Source organism: Ursus maritimus, unplaced genomic scaffold, assembly GCF_017311325.1.
Source record: "Ursus maritimus isolate PB19 unplaced genomic scaffold, ASM1731132v1 scaffold_22, whole genome shotgun sequence".
NCBI lineage: Eukaryota > Metazoa > Chordata > Mammalia > Carnivora > Ursidae > Ursus > Ursus maritimus.
In genome coordinates, this window is record NW_024424675.1 from 20,134,560 (window position 1) to 20,146,260 (window position 11,701).

Genomic DNA, 11,701 nt, shown 5'->3' on the forward strand with positions numbered 1-11,701 from the left:
GTATTCAGTTCTGAGGCATTAAGTACATGCAGCCATCGCCACCACCCATCTGCAGAACTTTCTTATTACCCCAAACTGAAACGTGATTAGGAAACTGGGCATCATTCTCGAGAACACGTTCTGGGTGGGGCATCATGATTTACTTTTAAGAAGGGGGCTGATGGGCTCCGCGTGTATGTTTCAGGAAGGAAGGGGCCCTGGTGGGGAACAACCAGGGACGGAATGCGCTGTGGACGTTCCTTCAGGTCAGAAGGAAGCAAGCCCTGGAAATCTGTCCTAAGCGAAAACATTTATCAGGGTAAACGTCCTGGCTCCGCATTGACTTCATTTCACCAGTTTTGTTTTATTGTTTCATCTGCCCAGGAATGGAACCTTGAAACTCCCAGAGAGATGAATGGGAAGATTCCATGTGCTAATCTCATTTCCAAATGTAATTGGTACCTGAATTACGAAGCTCTCTGCTTCCAAATGCTATGTTAACAAAGCCATCCGTTCTGCTCTCCATCGAGGTGGGCCGGTGTGCCAGAGTGATGCATGTTCATTGTTCCAGCAATGGAGAAGTCGTGGAGTTGGTACAACCTTTCTGGAGGGCAATGTGGCGGTATGTATCAAAATTTTAAAATTGTAGAACCTTCAGCCCAGCAATTTCATTTCAAGGATTTGATTTATCTCAAAGAGGTAATTGGACAAAAGGATGTTTGTACAAAGATGTTTAACGCAGCTTTGTTTACAGTTATGAAACATTGGAAACATTCTAAATGTCCAACAATAGAGGACAGTTTACGTCAATTACTGCACACAATGGTGTGTTTACTATGTGACTGTTGCAGGGACGGGGTTGAGCTGTAAGTGAGGAGAAGCCTCCGGAGTATTCAGGCATGTCCTGCAGAATGGTTCCCTCCTTAATGTTCTCCCGCTGGAATGACTCTTAGTTATAATACCCAAGCCCATAGTGTAGATGTGTCTGTCAATACCAGTGCTTTTTGGGCAAATGTTTATATAGGAAAACATTTATATTTAGATCCTAAAGCTCATTAGAACATTTTAAACAAAATTATTGAGAAGAAAAAGTTTCACATTATATCCCAATCAAAATGGATAGATTAGAAATACATGGAGAAGTGTTGAAAAGTCAACCAAGTGACCCAGACTGTCTGGCTCCTAACATGGCAGGATTTTTAAAAGATTTTATTTATTTTTGAGAGGGAGATTGGGAGAGAGAGAGAGAGAGAGAATGCATGCACATGAGCAGGGGAGAGGGGCAGAGGGAGAGGCAGACTCCCCGCTGAGCAAGGAGTCCGATGTGGGGCTCGATCCCAGGATCCTGGGATCATGACTTGAGCTGAAGGCAGACAATTAACCAACTGACCCACGCAGATGCCCCTAACATGATAGTTTTTTTTTAAATAGTTTTTAAACTGTGTATATATGTATATACACACATACATACATTTTACTGAGTTTTACGTCAGTAGAATTTCAGGGAATTTGTTGAGGATTTTGAGTTTTTCCCATTAAATATAATAGGAATAGGTTTCTTTTTGATATTTTTATTAAGGACATCTGTTTTTTAGGACCTGGTTAGTGAGATGAAATGGGATATGCCTGGACTGGGAGGGGACCCTGCTGCCCTAAGGCCGATTCCTACCTCCGTGGGTTCCCTGGCCCCCAGGTCCAGATCTACCCTTTCTGTCCCCCAGGGCTCAGGGTCTGCCCACGGGCTGATCCTTGCAGGGGCTCCTGACCCTGACTGCTCACATCTGGCACAGCCCCTGGACCTCTCACTCCTGCAGCTGAGCTGGGCCTCCCCAATTCTAGCATCTCCCCTTTTTGCTCCACAGTACCCCCAATCTGGGGAGAGTAGCTGCTTTCCAGGTTCCAAGCTGGAGCCCCTCAAGTGCCTTACCCGTTCCAAGTCCTTCCCCCTAACAGATGATCCTTCTCAGCAACCCGAATGGGGGGCTGGGAGCAAAGAAGCAACAAATGCTTGTCCAGGCATAAACTTCATGGGGATTTGATTGTGATTGTATTAAATCTATAAGTCAATTTAAGGAGGATTGATTTAACAATATTCAGTCTTCCAATCCGTGGATGACTTTGTCAAACATCTGATTTCATTGATCAGTCCTGGAGTTACCTTACTTTGGTCTTCTTGTTGTTATATAGATTATATAACTAGATTATATAAATTATATAAATAGATTATATAAATCTATTATATAAATATTTTCCTTACTGCTTAAGTAATTTTTTTCCTGGTTACCTGCAGCCAAAAACATCTCAACTAGTATAACTAGTATAAACTTGTCCCGTAGTGTGATGGATTAAGCAGAAGGCTTGAGTCTAGGCTACATCTTGTGTGGCCACAAGGAAGTCACCTAACCCTCTCTTGGCCTGTTTCCTTATCCATGGAAACCTCATGAGGTTGAAAGTTCTTCTCTTTTTCACAAACTAGCGAATACTGGCTCATCTTTTAGGTCTCAATTTAAGGTCATTTTCTTTGGGAAGATTTCCCTGACGCTTCCCTTTAAAACCACGATATCCTTTTCCTGCGGTGCCAGGGTGGCTCAGTTGGTTGACCGTGAAACTCTTGATTTTGATTTGGGTCATGGTCTTGGAGTCATGGGGTTGAGCCCCGCATTGCACTCCACGCTGGGCTTGGAGCCTGCTTGGGATTCTCTCTCCCTCCCAGTACCCTTGCTCATGCTCTCTCTCTCTAAAAAAGTTAAAAATAAAAGATATTCTTTTCCTAGACATGACTTTCAAAGCAGTCATTACACTGTAGTGTCATTGTTTGCATGTGTGTCTCCATCAGTGTCTTACTGGATCAGTCAGGGACAGGGGCGTGGTAGGGAATAGAGAGCACACTTAAAGGGCTTAACTGAAGAGAGTTTAATGAAGAGACAATTATAGAGGAATAGAGAGGATTTAGGAAACCTGTAAGGGATAACGAGGTGTCCCAGGGACTAGCCACAGAGGCAAGCCATTCTCTCTGAAGAATCGAGATAAAGGAAGTGATACTGGGACCCAGTGAGACCTGTAGCTACGGAAGAGGGGCTCCCCAACAGATGCTCTGGGCTATAGGGGAACATGGCCATCATGAGAACCATGGGTAGGTGGGAAGGGGAGAATAGATACCCACCTCTCTCTCCCCTCAACCTCTGACTTCAGCTCCCATAAGATCAACCCAACCAGAAGACAGAGGGAAAAGGAATCCGGGTGATACCATCTGTAGAGACCATCCTCTTGGGGCACCAAAGTAAAGCAGTGAGAGGCAGAAAATGGACATAGGAGAAGAAATAGCCAGTGGGTGGTCCACTCACCTTCAGTGCGAGCTTCTTGAGATTGGACACAAGGCTTTGAAAAATATGTTGCCATAGTGTTCTAGACACCTATTAAAAATTTTTTTAAAAACGCCCGATTAGCTCCAGAATAAGCATAGCTAACTATTTGTTATACAATATTTCAGGTTTTATATGCATGCATATAAATATGTGGGTCTGTGGAAGATCGTGTTTCCAAAAATGACCACATCAATATTTTGGGTCCCGTGCGCTCTTCCAGACACTGCCACTCCCCATCACTAGGTGAGTCTATTTCCCCTCCCCTGGAATCTGGAGAGGGCTCCGTGATTGCCTTGACAGATAGAATGTGGCAGGAGTGACGTGGCCTGACCTCCAAGGCTAGGTTATGAAAGGCAATATGGCTTTACCTGGAAATCTCTTTTCCTGGGATGCTCACTCTGGGAAGCCAGCCACCACATTATGCAGAAGCCCTGGTCACAGGAAGAGGCCCCATGCAAATGTGGTGGCTAATTGCCCAGCTGAGGTCCCAGCTGACAGTCAGCATTAATTGCCAGATAAGCGAAAGAATGAGCTTCCAGATGATTCCCGCTTCCAGCGTTTGAGCCGCCTGAGCTGAGGCTGCATGGAGCAGAGGCACTTATCTCTACCCAGCCCGGCCCGAATTAAAGATCTGTAAGCAAAATAAAATTTTTTAAGCCGCTGGGATTTTGAGTACCTTGTTATATAGTCATAATAACTAGAACCGAGGTCATAGCAAGGGCTTAAACTCTCGGGCTCTGGAGTCAGACATCTTGAGTTCTTCTCTGCCACTTATTCCCTGTGTAAAATTGGGCAAGTTGTTCCAATTCCAATCCTTACTTTCCTCACCTGTGAAGTGGGAACAGCGATATTAAACATCTCACAGAGTAAGAGGAGTGTATAAAACAATCAGCTCGGTTCCTAGCACATAGTAATTATAAATTCTTGATCATCGATTCCCTAAAAGGCCACCAGGAAAACTTGATCAAACAAAGCAAGTGTATTCAACTTCCTGCAAAAAGGGAGAACACCACCTAGAAAAAGTCTTAGTGGCGTCGGAAAGCGAAGACATTAAGGAAGGGTACTGCGCGGTGTTAAAAGCTGTACTGGTCATAAGGTGGGTCGTATAAGGCAGGTACCTGGTTGAGATTGAGCAAAATCTATGACCTAAGAGCTTTGGATTGTGGACCCAGAGAGGCAAGGGACTTGAAGTGAGTCCAGATGAGCAAATTTTGTTTCGATAAGTTAAGGCATGTGGTTGGTTCTGTCTTATCTTCCGAGAGCAGGTATTTCCTAGAGCAAGCAACTAAATTATTACTTGGTCGAAATATTATTTAATGCAGGGACAGAAAAGAGTGTTGCTTTCAGTTCTCATTATTATACTTTTTGTGTGTGTGTGTGGTAAAGGGCTCCTAGCCTACCCCACCCATTATACTGAAACTTGCCTTTCCTTGGAACGAAATTGCGTGGCTATCTTTCCTTATCAGTACATATCAATTCGTTTTATTCTTTGTGGCAGCTGCTTGATATTCACTTGTATGGCTGAAGCATGATCTGCTTGCCTTTGCACGTATCCACAGATACCTGGTGTGTATATGCCGTGGGGCGGGGGGCCCAGACCCTTAGTACAGTGCCTGGTGTGGGGTAGGCACTCAGAAAGGGTTTGTGACTGAAGGGAGCGTGTCCATGAAATCTATAAAATGCCACGTACGAGTAAAGTACGGGTGGATGGTTGGGCTCCCCCGTTACTGCATCTTATCCCATCCCGGTGTTGTCACCTGTGTTAGGAACAATCTCAGGGTGTGCACACCCCGGGAGAGCCCGAGAGGTCTCTATGTGCCCCCAGGGAGGAATGGATGAGCCTGGAGAGCGGCCAGGTGGCAAGCTGAGCCCGGGTTGCATGGAGGGCACAGCTGAGTCTCCGAGCCACGCAGGTGCCCAGGAGAGAGGTGGAGGCATTGGGTCTGTGCCAGTGGGAACAGATCTCGAGTTTCAGCTCATGTCATCGGGACACCACTGACCAGGCAGTGCAGGGGGCACCGAATGGAACCTGCAAGGCCCCAGAGGAGCAGACAAGGGCCCCTTCTTCCCGTTGCCATGAGGACATTTCCCCTACCTCCAGACGTCATCGAGGAAACATTGGAAGACCAAAGAAGCACTGCTGTAGGGGTTTTCGCCTTATAACCAGACACACCATCTATGGAGAGGAGGCTGGTACAGAACGCAGCTGTAGGTTTTCCAACAAGGGGTTGGTACCACACCCACTGGGGGCATTTGGAAAATGGGGAGGGGGCGTTTCCGCCACTTTTTGATTATGAAAATGTTCAAGCAGAAAAGTAAGAAGAATTGAACTAATGCACATATATCCATGGCCTAGATTTCTGGATCGTTAGATTTGTTCCACGTAATTGTTTTATCCATTTTTTTTGAAGTAGTTGAAACTAAATTACAAACATCCTGACATTTCACCCCAAATGCATCTCTGAAAAACAAGAACATTTTTTGCTGCATAACGCGGGGGCGTTCTCCGTTGACACTGGGGAGCGCTACTGGCAGTTCCGTGGGCGAGGGGCAGGGATGCTCAATGTCTCCCGATGCCTGGTCTACTCCAGCTCGAGGAAGACTTGTCGGCCCAAAGGACCGATAGCATCATCCTGTGCAAAGCCTGCTCTGTAGAAAGACAAGTTTGTGTGGGAGGATGCGTGGGGGTGCATGGGAAGGGTGCTATCACATATCTATTCATCTTATATGTATGTCTTTATTATAAAAGTAACACATAAACTGCTACGATGTGGGGACGCACACAAAAAAGCTATAAAGGAGAAGCAGGAAAAAAAAAAATCAGCCATAGTCTCATCTTCCAGAGTCAACCGCTGTTAACATCTCGGCACATTCCCTCTAGCCTCTATCTTTTCACATGGTTGAGATCACACTATCTCTATGTGCTTTACTATGTGTCTATAGCTGTACTTATATCTGTACTTGTTATCTATCTCAGGAAGGCTTCCTTTTAATTGGTTATTTAAAGTCTCCTGACTCCTGCCTCCTTGCCACCACCTAGTAGGGTGGGGAGCTGGAGGGAAAGAGGAAATCTGTTTCTGAAATAAAAAATATGCCACATTAAAAAAAAATGAGGCCGATGGGTCACTTGTTAATTTGCTTGTACCCTACCTACTCGTGACCTCTGTTAATCCTCAGAACGACTTTGTGCTGTAGGGCGTCTCATGCCCATTTTCCAGATGAGATACCTAAGGCTGAAGGAGCTTAGGAAGCCACCCAAAGGCTCCACAGCCTGTGTGCCTCACCCTTCTGACTTTATAACCCTCAATACAACCATGGGCTCCCTGACCAGCTCCAGGGAGAGGGAAGCAAGAATACGGGGATGTAGGGTAGGCACGTGACCCAGGGATCTTGGAAGATGAGAGATTCATGGAATCTCTTCTACTGAATCTGGAACAACAAATAGGACTTACCCAGGTTGGAGGGGGTCCCTCTTTCCCCCTTCGATCATCTGCTTCTCGGTTGGGTGTGGTTTGGGAACAAAGAGCTTACCCACCTATGTCTTACACAGACCTGGGGCCAGTACCTGCAGTGAAAACACAAATTACCTGTAGTAGATTAAAGACGGCTGCAAATTTTTCGACATTCTTTCCATTCAAGAGGAGGAATCTATCTTCCTCCCCTTGAGACTGGACAGGCTCAGGGAGCTGACTAACAGAACACAGCAGAAGTGAAGTTGGGCCCATTTTCAGGCCAACGCCTTTAGAGAGTGGAAGCTCCACCTTCTGTGTCTTGGAACACTTGCTCTTACAATCTGGCTGCCACGCCGCGAGGAAGCTCAAGCAGCCCCACGGAATAGCCATAGAGAGAGAATATAGGCCATTGGTCTATAGCTCCAGCTGGACTCTCCGCCATCAGCTAGCATCAACTGGCTACCCATGGGAGTGAACAATCCTGGAGGTGAATCCATCAGTCCCCCTCAAACCTCCCCAGCGGGTGTTGCATGGAGCAGAGATGAGCCAGCCCTGCTAAGTACTGCTCAGATCGCAGATTTGTGAGCAAAGTAATTGATCATTGTTATTTTAAGGCACTACGCTTTGGAACGGTTTCTTATGCAGTATTTGATAACCAGAATACCACCACTTTCTGAGCTGATCTTCTAAGGCAAATTATATGTGAAACCTTACACACATACTGTCTCTCTCTCTCTCTCTCTCTCTTTTTTTTTTTTTTTTAAGATTTTATTTATTTATTTGACACAGAGAGCACAAGCAGGGGGAGCCGTAGGCAGAGGGAGAGGAAGAAGCAGGCTGAGCAGAGAGCCTGATGCAAGGCTTGATCCCAGGACTCTGGGATCAGGACCTGAGCCAAAGGCGACGCTTAACCGACTGAGCCCCCCCAGGTACCCCCATACTGTCTCCTTTGATCCTCACACTTCCCTCTTTGGTAAGGAAAACAGCAGCTAACATTTATTCAGTGTTTGCTCTATGCCTAGTGCAAGCTCAAAATCTTTTTCCTGTGCCAATTCATTTAATTGTCCCAATGACTCTGTTTCATAGATACTTTCACCCTCATTTCACAGATGTGGAAACAGGCATAGAGAAACCACGCAAGTAGGGGCAGAGCCAAGGACTCAGCTGTTGGATTTGAAAGCCAGCAATCCTAACCAAGTGTTCTGCCTCTTGGGCAGAGGGTGGATGAGAAGGCTGAGTCTCAGAGAGGTGGAGTGACTTCCCCGAGGGTGCACAGCTAATGAGTGCCTTTGGAACTCTCATCCTCTGGGTTCCTCCATTGAAGCTGCCATGGTCCTGACAGTGTTGACTGCCCCCCCAGGGCCTGTCTCTGTGTGATGCTGGCTGGCTTTGACCTTTGATGGTGTCCCCTAGCCTGACCGGCTTCCTTACTCTGCAGCGGTGCTACCCGGTGTCCTTGGGCCATTTCCACACATTCAGTTCCATCCTCAAAGCACTGGATTTTTCCAAAGTGCCTTAGAAGAATGTGCTTCAGTCTCAGAAGGACTTTCCAAGAGAACTTTCTGACATTCCAGGGATAGTTTATGCTTTGACTACTGCCTCCTTCCTGCCCTGCTCTCTCCTCTCCTACACCTCTACTCCCTCTCCTTTGCAAATGAGGGGTGGAGGCGAGCCGGGCAGGATGTCAGGGATAGGAGAAAGTGAACAGGAGCTCTGCAGTCACATGGACCTGTGGCCTAGGGTGACTATTTAACCTCTACTTACTTATCTGTAAGGTGGGATTATGGACAGCCTCTTCTTCATAAGGTTGCTGTGAAAATCAAATGAGGTAATGTACGTGTTTTCCAGAGCCCCTTCCAGTATCAGACGTGTTGCCTGGAGCTCCACGATGGCCTGTAGGTCCCACAGTCGTAAGGGAATGTCTAGAGGCTTCTGTGGCCATCTGCTGAAGCCCATGTGTCTGCCCACGAGTGCAGAGAAGCAACATGTGCCTTCTCCCTCCCAGACGTAGGCAGAACTTCCAGGAATGTCTCGCAGAATGTGCCAGTGGGATTGGCCCGCCAAAGGAGCGTCTATGATGAGGAAGAGGAAGATTCAGGAAGTCTGTGTCTCAGTCGCTCCCAGGCCATGTTGCCTCAGCTGAGATGCATAGATCAGGAAACCTCTACCACTCTGGGCTCCAGGGCCACACTGCCTCTGCCTTGACTGAGGGCCACCAAATGGATGTCCCAGGGCCTTCCTTTTAGGAAAACACGGTGAGGCCCCGGTCACTGGACCTCTGCTGTCCCTGCTGCAAGGGAAAAAAAAGAATGCTCCAAGAACACGCTTGTTAGTGCAGAGTTCCGGGGAAGTACACTGTCCACCTCGCTTCCAGCTTCCACACAGCGCGGCCATTTTTGGAACCCAGGTTCCTCAAGGACCCCGTCTGTAGAGTTGGGCTCGCCAGCCCCTAGCATGTGGTAAAGTAGCCACAGGGGCGGGGTTTGGAGTTGAGCGAGGCAACCCCTGATGTCGGAAACACGGCCCAAAGGTAGGAACCATTTTCCTGGTCACTACATTGGTTTGCACTTATCACTATCCCTTTCCAGTGCCTTTCTTTGCTGGTACCCTAAGCACATGCTCAGTCTGCCTCTGCTAGACCACGAGCCCAATGAGGAAAAGGGGAGCAGCTACAGCTTCCCCAGGCAGAAAGTAGGCAGAATGTCCTCCTGTGCTCAGATGAACCAGCTTGACAGAACAAAGAGCCTGGCCATCGAGCCTCCAGGCCTAGACTCAGATGAATTCCCCGAAGGAAGCCCTCAGAAGGTAAGGCTATGTGATGCTTCGGGTGCGTGTGTGGGCAGCAGAGGACAAAGCCTGAGGCAGGTAGAAAGGAGACACTCCCACCCACCTGAGCTCTCTTGGTGGGACATCAATGAGGAAGGAAGAGAAGCAGAAGACAGGCAAGTTCCTGGCAGCGGCTTCTCCCAAAGCTGATCTGGGTCACGTCTGGCAGGGGCGGGTGCTTCCGAGGCATCTGGTAGCCGAGCTCCTCCACAAGCATGGGGACGAGCGTGTGGGAAACCAGCCGTCGGTGGTGCAGTGCAGCACCGAGGTTAAGAGCCAGGGCTCTGGAGTCAGCCGGTCAGGGTTCCAGGGCGCACAGTGACCCGGGGGAAGTGACTTAAACCCTCTGAGCCTCTGTTTCCTCTTCTGGATGGGATGGTTAACACCTGTACCACACGGGCACAGGGTAAGTCCTGGATATAGGGAAGCAGTTCCTACAGGGAAAAGGGAGAGGAATGGACTCACTCACATCGAGGGTGGACTCTTTGTCAGCTGCTCTCCCTACACCATCTCTCTTAGTTCACCCAGCAAAATTCAGGGTCCCCAAGTCATGAATAGTAACTCCCCGGGCTTGCAAGTTGGCAGCCCAGAAACAACTCCATGAAGTAGGAATTCTCCTCCCTGTTTTATACATTTTTAAAAATTTGTTATTCTTTTAATTTAAATTTTTTTTAATCACAGAGAGAGTTTTTTAATCACAGAGAGAGAGTGAGCACAGGCAGGGGGAGTAGCAGGCTCCCTGCTGAGCAAGGAGCCCGATGGGGGGCTCGATCCCAGGACCTTAGGATCAGGACCTAAGCCGAAGGTACCTGCTTAACTGGCTGAGCCACCCAGGTGTCCCTGTTTTATACATTTTTTTGAGGGGGGTAAGTAGGGGCAGAGGGAGAGAGAGAGAGAATCTCAAGCAGACTCCCTGCTGAGTGCAGAGCCCAATGCGAGGCTCCATCTCACAACCCTGAGATCATGACCTGAGCTGAAATCAAGAGTTGGATGTTTAATCCATTGAGCCACCAAGGAGCCCCTCTCCTTCCTGGTTTAAAGAGAAGGAACCTGCAGGGGAGCAGACACGTTCAAGGCCCCACCTGCATCTTCCTGCCCTTACCACCCCTTCCAACAGTGGGCACCTGTGTTTCTATGCCCAGGCATTTCCTGTTGCCATTGGCCCGGCAGGCCAGAGGCGCCGAAGCCTCAGCAATTCCCCAGCAGCTTTCAACCACTGACTGGTGGGAGTTCGCGCAAAAATAGTCTATCTCTGTTCACCCTCGGGGGGGAGGGTAACCCTGAGGTGTGGGTTCTACATTGTGTCCCAGAAATCCCCAGTGGGGTTAAACTTTCCATCTAATAAGATACAGTTCTCTTATTACACATGAAGAAGTTCTCACCCTCTCTCCCAAAAGAGGAGAACACCATCCCAACAGGCATTGTATCCATTGCTAGCTATGTTAATTGTCCCCCAGTTCTGTCACAGTCCCACTGAACATTGTTATCTGAAGACCAGATTGTAAGATTAAGTTTCAAAAACTTGCATATAAAACAAAAATATGAGAAGCATAAAATAGCTCAGATCCACTTAGCAAAATGTCATCGATGTAGTGAATCGGTATGTTATCTTATGGAATATCACCATCATTAAGATCTCTACAGATTATTGTTTACGGCAGAGAACAGAATTGATGTATTCATGGAGCACAACTGGGAAGGGAGAGTGTTGTTCCTGCTAAGGAAATGCAAACTCTTTCTAACTGTCGGAACACACTGATCTGGGGTGGGGGGAAGAATTAGACACTCTAGGAGCTTCCTGCTAAGTGCCTGGGACCGAAGTGATGTGTTCCAGTAAAGATACTAAATCTGGAACAGCAACTGCGGTGGGAAGCATCACTGATTACGTTTATAGGAGTTCACATTTGTCAAGATCTGTCTGATTTCCTTATCGGTCAAACTGGTGAGTTAATTGAGGTATGGGATAGGTATCATTATCCCTACTTTTTTCAAGTCTTTGACATCAGTCTTTGCAATTTCCCCACTGATGTGGGATTACTTCTGGTAAGAGGGAACATTCTAAGGGTTTCCACTGTCTTT

The 11,701-nt window shown here is 47.5% G+C and overlaps 1 long non-coding RNA gene across 1 annotated transcript; it reads right to left on the bottom strand.

Moving 5' to 3' along the window:
- Positions 1 to 503: 503 nt before the first annotated feature.
- LOC103674378 lies at positions 504 to 9,169 on the bottom strand. The gene is made up of 4 exons (XR_571622.2): positions 8,561 to 9,169; positions 6,797 to 6,909; positions 3,324 to 3,392; positions 504 to 583 (listed from the first exon to the last, which is right to left on the bottom strand). It is a non-coding gene; the product is annotated as an uncharacterized LOC103674378 (long non-coding RNA).
- Positions 9,170 to 11,701: the final 2,532 nt, after the last annotated feature.